Source organism: Pinus tabuliformis, chromosome Q (assembly GCF_031772625.1).
Source record: "Pinus tabuliformis cultivar Carrire ecotype Pingquan chromosome Q, CPIR1, whole genome shotgun sequence".
In the NCBI taxonomy this organism is placed as follows: Eukaryota; Viridiplantae; Streptophyta; class Pinopsida; order Pinales; family Pinaceae; genus Pinus; species Pinus tabuliformis.
This window is the reverse complement of record NC_142296.1, coordinates 271,846,387-271,866,960: the sequence shown is the minus strand read 5'-3', so window position 1 is coordinate 271,866,960 and position 20,574 is coordinate 271,846,387. Positions and strand designations below refer to the sequence as shown.

The following is a 20,574-nucleotide window of genomic DNA, read 5'->3' as shown; positions in this document are numbered from 1 at the left end:
TGCGTTGGGCGTAACTGGACATGTGGAGGAATATTTTTCTCAAAGTGCCAGTGCCCAGGAAGCTTCCAGAAAGGCATGTGATCAAAAGATTCGCCTAATAATGAGTTAAGAGCTTCTAGAACTCCAAGTGGAAGGTAGAAACTCCAAGTGAAGGACTGAAGAACAACTGGAGTTGAAGAGCACAACAAGTCACACATCAACATGACTTGCCTTCACTCCAAAACTCTATATAAGGATCTCATCCCATGAGATCTGGAGGCCGGAATTTAGCGCAAAGAATTGTCGTTGGTTTACAGTTGTGAGCATTGGGTGATTGCTTGAGGGAGGTGAAGAAGAGATTTCTCTCCGTCGGGAAGGTGATGCTGGATTGGACCTCGCATGGTTGTATCACCGCCTGAACCTTACTTCCATATATTAATAAAGCATTTGAGGTTCTTCTATTCGCATGTGTTTCAATGATGAATTGTCTTACTTGCGTCGTTGATTTATGCTAATCCTTGAATCATTTATACATGCATGCCTCTTGTAGTTTCGTTTTCTTGTCTTATTTGCAGGATCTCGTGTAGCTGGGCCCGTGAAGAGACTTGGAGCTGGGAGCGAGCGGCAAACAAAGGAGATAGGATCGACCATTTGCGCAAGACATCGGTAAGTGGATCTATCCCTTTTATCTCTTGCATGTTATAAAGAAGAAACTTTAGATAGCTTTGCTTTCAGCTGTTGCTAAGGAACTATCACCCTTAGAGTGGGTTAGGGTCATTCCGAGTTGGATACTTTCCCCCACAACAGACTGGCGACTCCGCTGGGGAGCGTGTCTTGTTGGTAGCTTGTGTATTCTTGCTATTCATCTCTTGAACAAAGGGAGTACCGAATCGAACTGCATGCGAGTCCTTCGAATGCAAAGTAGAGGGCAGCTACTCTAGCCCAGTGCTGGGCATGTTCATGATTTAAAGAGCTGATCCACAAGGACTCTTTTTTGCTCTTTGTGATAGTGTTCATCTTCCTTAATCATCCTCTAGAGTATACTTGACTGATAGCCTCTGATTTGGCCAAAAACCGTTGATTTTTTAGCAAACTGTGACCCAGAATCTGGGAAGGACGAGAGTTGTCTCGTTCAGTGCAGCTGCAACAAAGGCTACCTGCACTGCAACGCAGGTCCTGAAGGGGCTACCTGTGCTGCATCCCTATTTGACAGTGCAGTACCTGCGCTGATCCAGTTTTGCCTTGTGCAACTGGGGTTCCCCACTGTCTGTTGCCCAGTTTTCACTATTGTTTTTGCAGCCTGCTGTCAACCTGTATACCCAGCTGAGACCACTTTTCTTTGCCCTCATTCCGCCTCAGTTGTATGTTGAAACCGTGATTGTTCTTATTGTATTTCTTGCTTTCATTCACAGTTTCTTGTAGCGAAAGTGAGCCAGTCTTGCTGTGACCTCTTAGATCTAGACCTTTGAGAAAGTGTCGTTGTGATCCTAAGAGCTAGTTTATCGCTGTTCATAGCTACTTGAGCATTTGCTTTCGTTTTCTGGTTCGAATTTCAGTATTTCTTGTGTAGAAACGAGTAAATCTTAAGGTGTTCTTTTGATTGTTGGACAATACTCGTGTGCTTTCGCTTGAAATTGAATTCGAAATCGTACAACAGCTTTCTTTTTGTCATACACAACATTAAGAAAGAAGAAAAGAAATACTTGCATTGTGCATGTACATTTTGACAGTTTGCATGTCGATTTAGGGAAAGTGCATTAGTGTGTGCTCCATGATCTGTTTGAAAAGATGATGTCTTTCTTTTCCTTCAGTAGTTAAGGTTTTCATAAGTTGAAAGAATTGAAAAAAGCTTGCTTATCATTCTTAGACTGCATTTAGGAGTTGTATATACATCACGTGGTGATCCATAAAGGCAAACTGCTAAACAAGATCAACCTAAAAAGAACTGAATTTATCTAACAACGCTTTGAAACATAACGAAACACAATAGAGGTCTAGGTAGAGACGTGAGCCGGCGTCGTTAAACATAGTGACTGTCGATCTCTACGAAGGTGGGTGATTCCTCCTGAGGGACGATAGCACTAATACGGACTTGTGCCCCCGCGTACCGTCGCGTATATTGGGGGACCCCTATAGGAACAAAGCCTTTATCCATAGGAAGCCGTGTCGACCGCCCTACTGATCGCGATGCAGTGAACACAGCATTCACGAAGATCGACCACTCGTACCGTAAAACGTATTCTGTGGTTTCGCGAAAGGTTTGGCACACCCTTGCCTAGAACTCCAGAGTAGTTTCTTTTGGCCTTTTTCAAACTCTATAACTGAAAAATTCCATCCGAGCATTTGTCACTTCGGGCTCGTTAATACATCGAAGGAGACTAGAGTCATCTTTAGCTTTTTCTCGACTCTTAAAAAGTGAAAAAGCAAGTTGTGTCTAAAGCGTCGTCATAATAAAATTCATTCTAAACGGAACATAATCACCCCTGATTCCTACGTTGATCTTAAGGTTGAGAACATGGAACGCACCGACCAAGGGATTCCACATGATGGGACCCCTAGCCCTTTCTCTTCTTGGGGAGAAGTTGGTGCGCCCCACATGGCCACATTGTCGCTTCCAGGACTGACAATTGGCCTGCGAGTATGGCTATTCTCAACCACTGTAGTTCAGACCACCACGGTTCCTGAACAGTCGAGTCGACAGTTAGACCAGTCTAGAGCTACCCCCCAACCTTCCACTTCTTATACGCCTTCCTCCGATCCTTCTTCTTCGAAAGGTCAAGCCGCCAAAAGCGGAACTCCCATAGAAAAGAAGAAGGAAAAGAAGAAGAAAGAAAAGAAGCAGAAGGAGCCAAAGGCGCCTGGGGGAAAGCAGAAGGTATCTAACGAAAACCCACACACAGCACGGACCGGGCCCAAATCGCCATGTGTCATATGTAGAGGGAACCACTTCCACAGTGATTGTCCCAGTATTCCCCGGATACTAAGGGACTGGTCCCCTCGTTTGCACGATTCGGAAGCGTCAACCTCTGACAACCAGGTTGAATGCTTACCGTCGACCAACGAAAGTGAAGGTCGCAGACGACGAAGAAGGATAAGGTTCCCCTGCGAACTGTGTGAAGGCTATCACACCCTTCACCGTTGTCCCTTTTTAGACGAGGCAAAGAGAGTTTTGGAAGATCAACCGGTGGCATCGATGCTACTTCCTCCTGGATATCAAAAACTCGCGCCAAGTCCTTCGTTGGTTGAAAATACAGCTGTCTTGCTCAGAGGGCCAGCTGCAGTGTCAGTCGCTGAAAGTGAACCTACTGAATCCGGACCGAACGAAAGTCCAAAAGTCGAAACGACAGTTGACCCGGTTCTCCCTTCAGAAGTTTCATCTTCACATACCACAGTCACTGAGGATTCATCTTCAGTTGACGCCCTCACCGAAGAGAGTAAGGATGACACCGTCCAGGTCCTCTTCGTCAACACCGATTCTGATGAACATCAGGGCAATGTGCCCACTCCTTTATCGCAGGAAGGAGCGTCATCAGGATCATATCCGACCGTATATTCGGTCCCACCACCAAGCAACCTAGTTGTGTCCTTTGATTGGAACCAACTAGATAGACCCCGGTTACCAGCCAGTATACCATTTAGAATTATAGTCCAAATATACCAAATGGTGATGGCTGGAACTATCATTGATGAAGGGGCATCTGTGAGTATTCTGTCCTCTATTGCTTGGAAAGCACTGGGTTGCCCGACGCTTTTGCCTGAGACAAGAAATCTCTCGGGTTTTGACAGAGGAACCAGTCGACCATTAGGGATTCTACCTAATGTGCCTATTACCTTGAAAGGGAAGGCCGTCAAGATAAATTTGATGGTCATCCAAGGACCCTTGGATTATAACCTACTCCTTGGACAGGACTACATATATTGCATGGAAGCAATAGTCTCCTCACTCTTTCGAATAATGTGTTTTCCATACGAAGGAAGAATGGTCAAGCTCGTAGACCAACTTTCATTTCCGGGATCACGCATCGCAAATAGCCACATACCTATCCCGAATGGTCTATTTGATCAATTTGATCAAGAAAGGTCTCTACCTCCGGTTCTTCTTCCTGATGAAGGCGAGTGATTCGGGAAAAGAAGGCCGGAACCCAGGGGGCATGCATCCTGGTCTGCTCTGGAGGCAGAAGAAACCTTGGGTGTAAAGTAGAATTTCCGCGGAAGAATATGACTAGTCCGTACCCCGTCCCCTCCTTCATCTTTGAGAATCTTCCTCTGAGCCATCTTCGTGGAGAAGAAGGACAAGAAGACAAAGAGAGACTGGGAATCTCAGAAGGGGCTGTTAGGAGTGGGGTTGTTCTAGAATAGGATTCTTTTGTCAAGGTTACTTGTTTGACAAAGGTCATTCAACTTTGTCTAGATATGTAGGCTCTACCGAAGAAGGGGATCCGTTTGCGGCAGCAAGTAGGTACCGTCTTTGGGTAAAAGGCCAGCCTCACCCATTAAAACAAATGTTTTAAAGGATAAGTAGGGGCAGCCCCCAAAGAAAGAGATGCTATTTGCTGCAACAGATTGTAACCATCTTTGTGTAACCTAATGATAGACATCGCCGAAGAAAGAGTTTCATTTGCAGCAGCAAATAAAACCATTCTTTGGGTAACCAGAAAGAGGTAGGCCTCTCCCGGCAAAACAAATGTTTTACCTGCAAATTGAGGGGTAACCTTGAAATTAGACTTACACCTGGGGGCATGCAAACCTCTTGGAATGCAAGCACGGGCGGTTATTTTGTTTTTTAGTTTTTTAGGTCCTCCCTTTAAACCTGTAGGTCTAACCCGTTAAACTCGTAGGATTAGCCGATACCTGGCTTGCACAAAAAGAGGATATGGAGCAATGCATAGGGAGATGAAAGCTCTTTAAAAAAAAATATAGGAATCTTCCATGAGACCTTTCTACATTATGACTGGTAAGAACGAGCAGTTTTGGCAAAGTTCATGCTCGTTAAAAAATAAACGCAAGATCCGAGCAGTTTTAATGCGGACTTCATGCTCGTTAAAAAATAAATATAAGCTCGTGAGCAGGCTTCCCCCAGAGTTCAAGCTCATTCAGAAAAAATGAACCGGTAAATAACCATTTGAGACCGTAAAATTCATCATCCATAAAAGCCTTGGTCGTGTTTGTGCACCATCACCTCCACTTGTCATTTGGCCGATCATTCACATCCACTTGATTTTTTACCCATTTTGAGGAACAGCTGCGAAGAGTGATTTCACCTAGCCATCCTTGTAATACTGCCGTGATTGGAAAATTTCAACCTGTACCTGGAATCTGCTGCTATCCCTGTTTATCACTCGTTCCTCAAAAGACGAGTCTTCTTTGAGCTCTTTTCACTGACTCGTAAAATATGAAAAGTTTGCCGAGTTTTTTGGCCTTCCAGCTCGTTAAAAGGACCGGAAGAGCTATCCCTCCTCTAGATTTTAATCTTTTTGGACCTGAGGGATTATTGCACAAAAAGATCGAGCGCTTGTCTGGTTCGGCTCGATAAAGATATCGAACATTCATCCCTTCTGTATTGTTTTATACTTTTTCGGACTTAAGGGATTAGATGACGAAAAAGGACCTTTGGAGTCCACTTTATGTACCCTTTTCAGACTCTCTAAAAATGAAAAGGACCGAGCTGTCTTTGTCGCTGGGCTCGTTAAAAAGGGGTGATAAGCGACAAACTTGTCTATAGACGAGAACGAGTTTCCCTATCGCTAGGCTCATTAAAAACATAGCGATGGGCTTGCCCGAAGGGCAGGTTATAGATCAAGCATATGTTATCCTCCTCAAGCTTGTCAAAAATAAAGAGGTACTGGTCAGAAATGACTGGGGAAAAATTGGGAAGAACCTCAAAGCTTAATGGTAGCAAGTCGCTCTTGAACATGACACTTTTGCCTCCGTAAATATCGGGTTGGGTTATTATCATTCACCGGTCCCTTCACCATGGTCTCGCCATACCATCCATACATGGGGTAATGCTACCGATCCATCTCATCAGTGTCGTTATATGTTCAAGAGATGTCATTCAGAAAGTGTCAACCGGGTCCCATCCACTACCATACATCATCTTTCATCCTTCCATGACCGCCACCCTGAATCATATTTCACAGATCGTTTTCACCATCATCACCAGCTCCGTTCCGTGTCACTGATGTGGGATTCATTAAGGCCCTCCTTTGACGGATCGCTTCTTGTCGACATCAGCTCACTATCCAAGAAGTTGATCTAGGAACACCCCCTCAGTACTTTGAAGCTTGCATGCCTCAATGGCAAGTTTCTCACTTCCAGCGATAGGTATACATTAATGACCTTCGACCGGGGGACTTTGCGTGGTGTTCGACGTCAGATCCTATATTCACGCCACGTAAATTGTGCTACAGTACCTTGAGGGTCATCATCATTATCGGTGATTCCTCTCGCGCTTGTTAACAGTTTACATTATTGACTGGTAATCGAGCAATGTCTTTCCATGTTCGACTTCAAGAAATTCTCACATGGATCGACTTGTACTTAGTGTGAAGATCGGGAGTTTGAAGACCCCGGATCTAGTTTCATCCATCCGGGCTGCGATATATATTCAGGAGATAAAAACATAGACATGTGCAGCAGATGATTATCCTACTGAAAGGATGATAATTAAAAGCAGAGAATTATCCGTCTCTTATCAGACGATCGTCTGTTTATGTACGGCAAATGTATTTATAAAGCTGAGCATGGGAAATGCCCGCCTCAGCTAGATCATGAAAAGAAAGTATGAAAAGATAATGTATTGTATTGTATTTTGTTACAGGTCACCTCCCGACGATTGAATGAACTTCGGATCCTCCTAATAAAGCATTTCACCCGATAAACGACCTCATACTTTAGGGGGCAACTGTTATAGACATTTTTGTGCCTCACAGCATGGAGCATGAAATGTCAATAATCTGAGGGATCCAAAGTCCTCAAACATGTTGTTCTTACCCTTAGAGGAACAAGGTCAGCAAACCACAGCTCTGCAAATCAGTCTTCCACTGAAAAAACACTCAAAACAGGTCAATTTTGAATCAAAGCAGCTGCTCCAAAGGGTACCTGCGTTGCATAGCAGGTGCAACAAAGGCTACCTGCGTTGCAAAGCAGGTAGGACAAAGGCTACCTGCGTTGGGCGTAACTGGACATGTGGAGGAATCTTTTTCTCAAAGTGCCAGTGCCCAGGAAGCTTCCAGAAAGGCATGTGATCAAAAGATTCGCCTAATAATGAGTTAAGAGCTTCTAGAACTCCAAGTGGAAGGTAGAAACTCCAAGTGAAGGACTGAAGAACAACTGGAGTTGAAGAGCACAACAAGTCACACATCAACATGACTTGCCTTCACTCCAAAACTCTATATAAGGATCTCATCCCATGGGATCTGGAGGCCGGAATTTAGCGCAAAGAATTGCTGTTGGTTTACAGTTGTGAGCATTGGGTGATTGCTTGAGGGAGGTGAAGAAGAGATTTCTCTCCGTCGGGAAGGTGATGCTGGATTGGACCTCGCATGGTTGTATCACCGCCTGAACCTTACTTCCATATATTAATAAAGCATTTGAGGTTCTTCTATTCGCATGTGTTTCAATGATGAATTGTCTTACTTGCGTCTTTGATTTATGCTAATCCTTGAATCATTTATACATGCATGCCTCTTGTAGTTTCCTTTTCTTGTCTTATTTGCAGGATCTCGTGTAGCTGGGCCCGTGAAGAGACTTGGAGCTGGGAGCGAGCGGCAAACAAAGGAGATAGGATCGACCATTTGCGCAAGACATCGGTAAGTGGATCTATCCCTTTTATCTCTTGCATGTTATAAAGAAGAAACTTTAGATAGCTTTGCTTTTAGCTGTTGCTAAGGAACTGCCACCCTTAGAGTGGGTTAGGGTCATTCCGAGTTGGATACTTTCCCCCACAACAGCACCTGATCCAACAATTTTCTAATTTGTGAATCTTTCCCTTCCTTAATCGCTATTTCCAAAAGAGAACATAATGAAAGAAACAATACTAAGAAAAATGAGATGGGGGAGTGAGCATTGAGGAGGGAAAATGTTTGCACAAGTTTGATCGCCATGGGAAAACGTTTCATGGAGAGAGAAGGCGCTATACAGTATGATAATGGCGGTACAATCACATTTTACAATTATTGTTTAATAAGCTAAAATGAGGAATACAAAAAATGGAAAAAAGGTTCTACAAACTTTCCATATTTTTAGTTGGATCACGTATAGCACAAAGAATATCTTTTGATTATTAAATCATGAACATCCATCATATAAATATTTGAAATTCCTCAATCTCAGTTGCAATATAGACCACACTTTTTTTTTTTTCAGGACAAAAAAAGCATGATTGTATTTATATAAGATATATAAAAGAGTCAAAATGTACATTCATTTGAACATAGAATATGTCCCAAAAGATCTGAATCAGCACAGAAGAAGAGCCATATTTAGAAATAGCGAGATAGGGCCTTTAAAAACCACGAAGATAGAGCATAAATATCCACACCATGATGAAAACATATCAAGAGAAGGCGATAACAAAAACAAGATCTGGACTATTAGCCCACAGCTAGCTTTGAAATGAATTGAAATTAAATTTTTTAGAGAAGTATACATATTTAAGCAAATAAGTGTATCTATTTCTGAATAGAGCTTATAGTTTTTTAATTAAATTATTGAAAAATAGATATATTAAAATTTGAATTTGAGAAAATATTTTTGTCCAATACAAGAATAAATAAATAATATTTAGTTCCCAACTATCATCTTGTACGTTTTTCTCTTCTTCCTTTTTAATTACTTTTTCTCCAATTGTCCTCGGTCATTCCTCTTCCTTTCACAACTTCGCCGATTTTCTCTTCCTTTCCACATTTATCCTGTCCCTTTCCTTTCCATTAACCATGCTCGACAACAACTGTTACTTCTTTCCTTTGTTTCATTTTCTCATGCTCCTCGACTGTTGTTTCTTCTTTCCATTGTTTCATTTTCTTTTGGGAGGGATGTCATACCTGTTTCTGAAGGAAGCGTGGAGACTATTGGAGGATATTGGCCACTTTCGAGAGTTCTTGGGATTAGCAAAAAATTTACTTATATTCGTTTTTACATCAATCTGCATAAATCTGTGTCTAGTTATTTCATAATTAATCACATTAGTTTTGTAAGATGATGATGAAATTTTGACAATGATCATGTGGCATTTATAGGCTTTGAAATACCATGAGAAGTGAGTTAACCTTTCTCATAATTGCAGCCTTATAAAGGTAAGGAGGAATATAAATAATTTCCTTTTTCTACCCTTCAACATCAATCACTGATATAAAATATAAAATCATGTGATGGAACTTATCAATAATTTTGTTTTTTTAATGTACATACCATGGATGGCATCAAAATAGCTTAAGAGACAATTTTATTTTCGATGATGATGTTTCTGTCAAACTACACAGCCCTGCAAAATTTAACATGGAATCTCGAGAACAAGTAGAACAAATCAAAGACCAAGTTTTTTTTTAATTCCAAAAATATAGAACCAATTAGGAGTAGCATTAAATATGCTCAAATTATTAGTAGCTACAGAATAATATCGCATATACTACATCTCTTGTCCAATTTTAATTCAACACACAAAAGAGAGACTTTACTGATCTCAATGAAATATTCATGGCCAAGAGAGTTACAAATTCGATCCCTACAAAAAATCAACAAACCGAGTATTTCTTTGACAGTCCTTAAAAAAAATGCTGTGTTAGGACAATTCAACAAGTTGAGTCTTTCTTTGACACTGCTGAAATCAAATTCTCTGTTAAGATAAGATAAATCGTTGCATGAATTCTATGATTTAAAGGCCTAATGCATGTACCTACATCCGTCAATGGAATCAACCTTGCAAATTTGGCATTCCTAACAAATTAACAATCAATTAACGACACGTCCCTAACAAATTAACAATCAATCAAAGACAAGGCCATCAAACCATAGGAATGGAAACAAATATATGAAAAATTTGGTGATCAAATAGCGTTAAAAGGGGTTTTCCCAACAATATCGTGCCCTCGATGTCTTTCGTCCATTGAATACCAGAGGGTAGCCGAAAAACATGTAGTTTCATGAATGCTTTAGTGGCATTCATTCAAGGTGCACAAATCTTCTCAAGCAGTGTCAACCCATTTGTATCTATGGAGCACTTTTGAAAAGTAGAATCTTAGAATTTTCCACTATAAATACTCATGGTCTAACTCTTCCGAATTTTGGCTCTCATCCTATTTGATTACATGCAATTTTTATTAGACGTGCTTAACATGGGATCGTTTCAATCTTCTCAGAAATCAAGGTCGCAATCTCAGCATTGCAGTGCAGTGAACCAAAGTGCTTTGTCCTTACCGGAAAAATGAAAAATGTAGGTAACATAATTTTCAATTGATAATAGAGTTTGATCATGAGTAAACAAGTAGAAGGAATCAAAGATCAAGAATTTTTAATTCCAAAAATATATAACTATTTAGGAGTAGCATTAAATTTCTTCGAATTACTAACAACTACAGAATAATATTTTTTTCCCAAATATTACATCTCTTATCAAACCAAAATTCAACACACAAAAGAGGTACTTTATCGATCTCAATGAAATATTCATAGCCAACAAAGTTACAAATTCAATCCCTACAAAAAAAATCAGCAAACCGAGTCTTATTTAACAGTGCTGAAAACAAATTCTTTGTTAGGACAAAATCAACAAACTAAGTCTTTCTTTGATAATACTGAAAACAAATGCTCTCTTAGGACAAATTGTTGCATGAATTCTCTGACCTCAAACAAAGGTACACATTACTATGTTTGAAAAGCTAATAACAATAATGTAGACTACTGAAAAGATGTAGTTAGATTATAGCTTCTCCATGGAAGACTCATTGATGATGTTGTCTCTGACATTGAAGGTTAGATACATAAAGAGGGAAGGAATGTATCTCGGTTCTACCACAAATGAACTGAAAATCAGGGATATGGAAATGGTTGCTACAAGGGTCTTTGCATCATCTAAACTTATATCAACCCACCTAGGAAGCCAACTCAATTTCTCATTGCAGATCTTCTGCTCAATAGTCTTCGACCGTTTCTATGTTTCCTTTTCCAATAGGGAATCATCTTCCCCTCCATCCCATTGATCGTCGTTGCTCAAACTACCAGAATTTACGAAGTTATCCCCTCTTTTAGGCATGGTAATGACACAACCCCAAAATAATTCAGTGCAAGGAACCCATTTCAAGCCTTAGAAAAAAGGTATCATGGTGGATGACTTAAGCCTAAACATGGAAGTTTCCGCGTAGAATAAAACCCCATAGACCAATTCAAGGTAGGCGATGCTGTTGGGGTTTTGATGAACGAATTCAAAGATACCAGAGGAGGAATCTTAGAGAACAAGAAGTCTAGAAAAAGTTTTTTCCCCAGAGGCGCTTGCCATCTCCGGTATGTTGCAGGCGCCTTCTATGGTATTATGCTTCTTCCGTAATGAAGAATACTCAATCTTGCACTCCCTCAATGCAGGCACAACCTTCTTCGCACATAAACCTTAACATGGATTGTTCTTCTCATATGAGGGTGACACGGTCTCGATTTTCTTTGCCCATAAACCCTGGTAGGGACAATTATTTTCATATGAGGGCAACACGATTCTTCACCCATGAATCCTGAGGTCGATGATGATAATATCTATCGAGCTGAAAACTCCAACAATAGAAGCAACGAAAAAGACAAGACATGGAAATAGAGATATGACATATGCTCGGTAGCGTTGGGAATTTCTGAAAATTCCAAAACAAAAATAACTTGAATAGAACAGAGAAAATGCTCTGTTTTAACAAAACGGAAAATAAAATTGTTTTTTGGGAAGAACAGAGTGTTTGACATGCAGAATAAAAACTTTGTATTCATTAATAAAAACAACAGCTATTACAAATTCCTTCCTCTAACAGAGGGATTCTCCAAGAACACTTCGGTTCTAGAAAAAAAACTTTACTCTGTCTTCTCCTCAAAAAATATTACACTGTTGTGTGTAAAATTATCAGTACATACGCTCTGCTGCGTCTCCCTTTCATTTTCTCAGCAAAACAACAACATTACAATCACTTCACATTGTTGTGTGTGTTGCATTCAACCTGCTGTAAAAATAATTCTTCTTACGTTCGCTGCAGCGAATTTTTCCCTTTTCATATGCAACAAAACAAAAAACATGACATATATCATTTTTACTTGCCATACTCCCGTGAAAATAAAAAAAAAGAATAAAATTAAAACTTTTACCTACAATCTACGACCATAGTAAATATCATTAAATTACTTTACTGACAAAAGAACTGGCGGTCAAACACAATTTACTTCACGTCAAGTCATAAATGACTCCATGGTGCAGGCTTGTACACAACTGTTGATTTCATCGGACAGTTGTTTGCAATTCCCCGGAGGTCCCTTTCATCCAAAGTTTATGCGCCCAGGGATGGTGGTTTTGGAACAGTGCTTGTGGCCACGTGTCGACTGATCTGTATGCTCGCTCTCCCCACGAGGAAAACTAGCGTTCGTGAAAGGCAGTGCGGGGAGGTAGACTGGCAGTTTTCTAAAATAATAATGCAGTAGTGGAAATTAAAACTTCAACACTCCCCTTTAATTTCAACTGTTGGGTTATCAGTCATACCCAGACATTTCCTCAAAAATTCAAAACTTTTCTGCCCCAATGGTTTGGTGAGAATGTCTGCAACTTGGTGTTGAGTTCTGCAGTGTTGTAAAACAATTTCTCCATTGTTTACCAATTCCCTGATGTAACGAAACTTTGTGTCAATGTGTTTCGTTCTCTTATGAAACACAAAATTCTTGGATAATGCAATAGCTAAGCTATTGTCACAAAAAATCACAGTTCTTTTTGTTTGTTCTTGGCATAAGCTGCTTAACATCCTTCTCATCCAAATTGCTTGACATGTTGTTGTTGTAGCTGCCACATATTCTTCCCCTTCCTTGAGCATTTGTTGGACTGTTTCTTTCACCTCTGTTTTGGCTTCTATCCATTTCCTATCCTTAATTTCTTCTTCAAAATGAACAGGGTCATCAACATGACAATATAAAGCAAACAAAGAGTTCATACTTTCATTTGCTACCTCTTATTCATAAATGTCACTTAAATTTCTGAACTTCTTACCTCTTTCATTCGGTGTACAAGTGCTTGAAGAAGCACTTAAAGTTTCTCCTTGTGGTGTGCTTGGAGAAGCACTTTCATTTCTCCTCAAGGTTGTCCCTTGCTGCCCTTGTATTGGTGCTATTTTTTGGGGATGTATTTCAACCATCTCCTCATCATCTTCATCATGAGACAAAGAGTTTTTAACATTCACTGTTTTCCCTATGCTTCCATCCCAAGATTCCTCCTCAATGAACTGAACATCTCTACTCACAATAAGCTTCTTGGTGGATGGATTATACAACCTGTAAGCTTTGGATTCCTCACTATATCCAACGGAAATACATTTCTCCCCTTTTCTATCCAACTTCTTCCTTAGTTGATCTAGAATGTGTGCATAAGCCACACATCCAAAAACTTTCATGTGGGTGACTCCTTGCTTTGTCCCACTCCATGCTTCTTCTGGCACTCTGTTCATGACTGCTTTGTAGGGCATCTATTCAAAATATACGCTGCACAGTGTATAGCTTCAGCCCAATAATCATTTGGAGAATGCTTTGCCTTTAAGATACTCCTCGCCATATCCATGATTGCCCTATTCTTCCTTTCGGCAACTCCATTTTGCTGCGGAGTGTACTTTGTGGTAAACTGCTTATGAATTCCATTTTCTCTACAAAACGTAGAAATTCCTTGGAGATATACTCACCTCCTCTATCAGTTCTTAGAACTTTGATATGCAGCCTGCTTTGGTTTTCTACAAGTGATTTGAAATTGCAAAATCTTTCAAACACTTCACTTTTGTTCTTAAGGAAATAAACCCAAGTTTTTCTATTAAAATCATCAATAAATGTTAGTATATAGTGGCTGCCTGCAAGTGATGGAGTTTGCATCGGTCCACATAAATCTGAATGGACAATCTCTAAGGGTGCTTTTGCCCTTATGCTTTTCGCAGATGGAAAACTTTCTCTGTGTTGTTTCCCCAAGATACGACCTTCACTAAGGCTATCTGTTTTCTATATCAATGGTAATCCTCTTACCATTCCTTTTCTATTCAACAATTTATGACCTCCAAAATTGAGATGTACAAATCTCAAGTGCCACAACCAATTTTCATCTTTTGGTTCGCTTTGGAAAGCCTCTTGTGTCACTGCAGCTATTTCTTCTACATTTTTTAAATCTGCTTTCATCCTAAGAGGGAACATCTTGTTCCTTGTCATCTTCACTTCAGAAATACATTGTTTGCTAGGTGTTTTATCCATGATGGTGCATACATCATTCTCAAAGAAAACATTGTACCCCTTTTGAATAAGTTTTCCAATACTTAAGAGGTTACATTTCGTTCCAGGAACATAATAAACATCTGCTATGGTTTTTTTTTCACCTTTCTTTGTTAAGACATTTACTTCTCCTTTTCTTCAAGGGTGTCCCTTTCTGCCCTTGTATTGGTGCTACTTTTTGGGGATGTATTTCAGCCATCTCCTTATCATTTTCATCATGAGACAAAGAGTTTCTAACATTCACTGTTTTATCTATGCTTCCATCCCAAGCTTCCTCCTCAATTAACTGAACTTCTATACTCACAATAATATTCTTGGTGGATGGGTTATACAACCTGTAAGCTTTGGATTCCTCACTATATCCAATGAAAATACATTTCTCCCCTTTTTTTTTCCAACTTCTTCCTTAGTTGATCTAGAATGTGTACATAAGCCACACATCCAATAACTTTCATGTGGGTGACTCTTTGCTTTGTCCCACTCCATGCTTCTTCCAGCGCTCTGTTCAAGACTGCTTTTGTAGGGCATCTATTCAAAATATACGCTACACAGTGTACAACTTCAGCCCAATAATAATTTGGAGAATGCTTTGCCTTTAACATACTCCTTGCCATATCCATGATTGTCCCATTCTTCCTTTCGGCAAATCCATTTTGCTGCGGAGTGTACCTAGTGGTAAACTGCTTATGAATTCCATTTTCTCTACAAAAACGTAGAATTCCTTGGAGATATACTCACCTCCTCTATCAGTTCTTAGAACTTTGATATGCAGCCCGCTTCGGTTTTCTACAAGTGATTTTAAATTGCAAAAGCTTTCAAACACTTCACTTTTTTTCTTAAGGAAATAAACCCAAGTTTTTCTAGTGAAATCATCGATAAATGTTAGTATATAGTGGCTGCCTACAAGTGATGGATTTTGCATTGGTCCACATAAATCTGAGTGGACAATCTCTAAGGGTGCTTTTGCCCTTATGCTTTTCCCAAATGGAAAACTTTCTATGTGTTTTTTCCCTAAGATACAACCTTCACAAAGGCTGTCTACTTTCTCTATCAATGGTAATCCTCTTACCATTCCTTTTCTATTCAACAAGTTAAGACCTCCAAAATTGAGATGTCCAATCTCAAGTGCCACAACTAATTTTCATATTTTGGTTCGCTTTGGAAAGCCTCTTATGTCACTGCGGCTATTTCTTCTCCATTTTTTAAATCTCTTTCATCCTGAGAGGGAACATCCTATTCCTTGTCATTTTCACTTCATCGATACATTGTTTGCTGGGTGTTTTATCCATGATGGTGCATACATCTTTCTCAAAGAGAACATTGTACCCCTTTTGAATAAGCTATCAAATACTTAAGAGGTTACATTTCATTCCAAGAACATAATAAACATCTACTATGGTTTTCTTTTCACCTTTATTTGTTAAGACATTTACTTCTCCTCTTCCCATAGTAGAAACTTTATTATCACTCCCTAGTGTGACTTGTGACTTCACACTCTGATCTAACATAGAAAATAGCGCTATGTTTCCTGTGATATGGTTCCTGCAACCGAAGTCTAGGAACCATACATCTTCACTCTTTTCTTCAGCCATATTACAGGCTAAAAACAAAATATTTTGGCTGATATTTTCTCTAGTGAAATTTGCATTAGTTCTATTACTCATATCATGCTACTTCTTCCTACATTCATTTGCATAATGCCCATATTTTTTACAATAGTGACATTGGACATTGGCTTTATCATACCTTTGTCCTTGAGCATGATGTTGTCCACTTTATTGGCTGTTGTCTTCGCCTTCGTTCTGATTTGGATTGCTTCCTCTTCCTCTCTTGTTTCCTCTGCCTTGACCTCTTCCTCTTCCAAAGAACATCTGGGTCTTAAAGGCGTGTTCTGGGGATGAGTTTTCATTCCTACTCAATCTCTACTCATGTGTTATCAGTGATGCATGTAGTTCATTAATTGAGAAGTTTGTGAGATCCTTTGTCTCTTCTATGGTGGTGACAATCACATCGAACCTTGAGGGTAGGATCCTCAATAGTTTCTCCACAATCCTCCTTTCTTCAAGAATATCTCCATGATACCTTATCTGTGTGACCAGACCAATCACATGTGTGAAGAAGGAGTCAATATTATCTGACTCCTTCATGGAGAGAGTCTGAAAATCTCTCCTCAACAACTGCAATTTTACTATCTTCACTTTCTCCATGCCTTGATAGGCTATCTTGAGAGTCTCCCATGCTTCTTTGGATCTCTTAGCTGCTGCTATCCTTGGAAACACACTCTCATTTACTGCTTGATACAAAAAATAGAGGACTTTAGAATCCTTCTTTTTATTGCTCTTCAACAGATCTTTCTCCGCCTAAGTTAAATTATTAAATTCATTTTCATTAGCTGGTTCTTCAAAACCATCCTCAACAAATTCCCATTAGTCTTGGGAAGCAAGCAAAGCTTTCATAGTTATTGCCCAATAGTCATAGTTTTTCCCATTAAATTGTGGGAGCTGAGTATTATAGATACCCATGCTAGTGATGGCTCCAACCATTCTTGCACTCTTAACTATGCTTCAAAATACTTGACTGTGTATTTAAAATAATTGATTGTCTTCAGTAGTAACACAAAAAACTAACTTGAGAAATACTTTGGATTTTTTCTTGAGTGAGTCTTCACTCTGCTGGAGAAATTGCTGCAACAAGAAATCCTTCCTTCAGCTTCATTGACACCTTCAAAGAGCCTGGACAAGCTCCGATACCAGGTTGGGAATTTTTGATAATTCCAAAACAAAAATAACTTGAACAGAATAGAGAAAATGCTCTGTTTTAACACAGCGGGAAATAAAATTATTTTCTGGGAAGAACAAAGTGTTTCACATGCACAATAAAAACTTTCTATTCATTAATAAAAACAACAGCTGTTAGAAATTTCTTCCTCTCACAGAGAGATTCTCCAAGAACACTTCGGCTCCACAAAAAAAAACTTTAGTCTATCTTCTCCTGAAAAAATATTACACTGCTGTGTGTAAAATTTTCAATACAGACGCTCTGCTTCATCTCCCTTTCATTTACTTAGCTAAACAACAACATTAAAATCACTTCACACTGTTGTGTGTGTTACATTCAACCTGTTGTAAAAAAAATCTTCTTACATTCGCTGCGGTGAGTTTTTCCCTTTTCATATGCAACAAAACAAAGAACATGACATATATCCTCTTTACTTGCCATACTCCCGTGAAAAAAAAAAAAAAAAAAAAATTAAAACTTTTACCTACAACCTACGACCATAGTAAATATCATTAAATTACTTTACTGACAAAAAAACTGGCAGTCAAACAAAATTTACTTCATGTCAAGTCATAAATGACTCCATGGTGCAGGCCTATACACAACCGTTGATTTCATCGGACGACTGTTTGCAATTCCCCGGGGGTCCCTTTCATCTGAAGTTTATGCGCCGGGGGATGGTGGCTTTGGAACAGTGCTTGTGGCCACATGTTGGCTGATCCATATGCTCGCTGCCCCCTCGAGGAAAACCAACGTTCGTGAAAGGTGGTGCGGGGAGGCAGACTAGCGGTTTTCTGAAATAATAATGTGACAGTGGAAATTGACATTTCAACAGGTAGTTTATCAGTAAATCTTCCTCCCAACTACCTTCACTTTCAATGATCAAACAAATTAACATCCTTTAATCCTCTAAAATATAATCCAAAAGTACATAGTGACAAGTGAGCGGCAGGAAAGTTCTTTTTAAAGAAGAATGCCTTGCAGTGTAATTATAAAATTTAGAAAATGATTTAAAAGTCACACAATATTTTTGTATATACAGTTACACAAAGGATGTTTCCTTTTCGAACTCTTCATCATCCAATTTTTTCTACAGTTCTATTTTCCACGGTCCATCTGTGAACATAATTTTCATTACATACATCGTCCATTTTTAAAATAACTCCCATTACAACAAAGCAAAGGAGGCATGCAACACACTGCGCGTGATAGTAGGGGCATTACTATGTGTTTCAAATGATTTTCGAGGATGCCTCTCACATGCCCAAGACTCTTATCTGCATTGATGCTCTCCGTAACCAGCATGAATCCTTCACGAAATACATGTTCCCCAACTCCATGGATTTTTGGGTATCGCACTATGAAGGGCCTCTTCTAGTATCCAGATCTTGTCAGGCTCCTCGTAGAGATGAAGTTGCATACAATTCTTCCAGGCCCCTTCATCACCGTAACTGCCGCTCCAAGAATACTGTCTAAATAAACATTAGATTTTCACAAGATTCTTTTGATAATCATTTGTGAATTTAGGCGACGACATTGGTAATGGGTATATATTTTTTTAATTATATATATTTGTTTTTTTGGGAATCGGGGAATTCATAAGCTTCTGTATTTTATGATTTTATATTGTAATTAGGTTTTTGAATTAATTTAGATAGTCAATGAATTAATTTGGATAGTCAAAAATCATGATTTGACTAGTAAAAATATATAATTTTAAATTATAAAAAATATGAATTGAAAAAAAAATATAAATACCACATTTAGATGTAATTAAATATTTACAGAAAATTAATGTTGTTTCATGGCCGAAGATCTTTCACCATTGTTGTTCATGAGCACCAAATTCTCTGCTTCTTTTCCAAGGAAAGAGGACACACATGTTTCAATCAATTATGTGGTCATCGAGGACCCTAATGTTTTCTCCAACACTTTCATCGTCATCCATGGCATTCCTCTTCCTTTCGCTCACCTATATGCTTATACTAATTCTATATTATCCTTTGCCTCTCTCTCACAACTCTAGCTACACACCTAATCCATGCTATCTTGGTAATTTGGTCACCATATACATTACTGTACAATTTTGCTGAATTTTTTTTGGATCGTATTTCTTTTAGTTTACAATGTGGATAATTTTGATGAAATGTTTGACATTCTTTACAAATATTCTTTAATATCAATGATTCCAATGCAATGATGATCGAAAATGGATCTGACTTGGACTTCTAAGTCTAAAGTGTTCCTCATAGAGGAAAATGAAAGTCAAGGGTTGCTCCTAGAAATAGTCTCATTGCGTAGATCCTTTCCTTCTGAATCTACTACAATTTGAATAGATCAAAATGGACTTCAGATGATGAAGTTATTGAAGAAAGAAAGTTGCCTTTGTCCTGTGAAAAGGAGGCAAATTCTTATGAAAATGGGCTTAAAGCCTTATACGCAAAAATCACATGTGAAAGGTTTAAAGGGCGGACTCAAAATATTATGTTTCGTAGCCTAAAACCTTATCAGATCCATGAGATGTATCATTTTGGAGTGATGAAGGGATGAAGGCTTGGCGGGAGGAAAAGGCAACATGTGATTAGCGATTACGATATCGGCGATCAGAACGATCGGGGTGGTTGGCGATCAGAACTATCGGGGTGGTCGGCAATCAGAGATCAGCACAGCCCAAGGAAAGAACCCCCAGTCTATTACCAATGAGATATGTCGATAGCGATATGCGAGAGTGACCATCGGCTCGAGGAGTCAGATCAACAATCCAGATTTAATTAGCGATTGGGAGAGCGAAGAATTCTCAATACTAAAGGGCCGTTACCAGTGCAATATGCCGATAGTGATATGCGATATCGACTGTCTGATCAAGGAGCAAGATCAACGATCCAGATTTGATCGGTGTTCGGTGATCCCTGATACAAAGGACAATCTACCATGAAATTTGCGATAGTGATATGCCAATAGACGACAGACCTGATAGTTATTGTGGACGCGATTTCATAATATTTGAAATCCAGAAATGCGAGATTTCATTGTATTTCCTGTGTATTTGGTTTTTGACCATTATGCCATGCGATAACAATTTACGATAGAATGGCGGACTCGATGGGTTTATCAATGTGATTGAATGCATTTTGAAGTCCGGTAAAACACTCAATCATGTGTTTTCGACAATTTTCCTGTGTATTGTATTATGTGGCCATTTCTGTAGGAGGAAGGTCAAATGGTTGGGTTTCCTGTGCCTGCTGATTCATTGCAATAGGAAACTAATTCTTTTTAGGAAACTTTCGGGTTCTTCAATGATGGAGGGCTATAATTGATGCATGATAAAAAAACAGAGAGCGTGAT

General features: G+C 39.3%; 1 pseudogene; it reads right to left on the bottom strand.

Annotated features, from left to right (window-relative positions):
• Nucleotides 1-10,897: 10,897 nt before the first annotated feature.
• The window catches only part of LOC149219249 (uncharacterized), a 118,606-nt pseudogene continuing 108,929 nt past the window's right edge, over nucleotides 10,898-20,574 (bottom strand).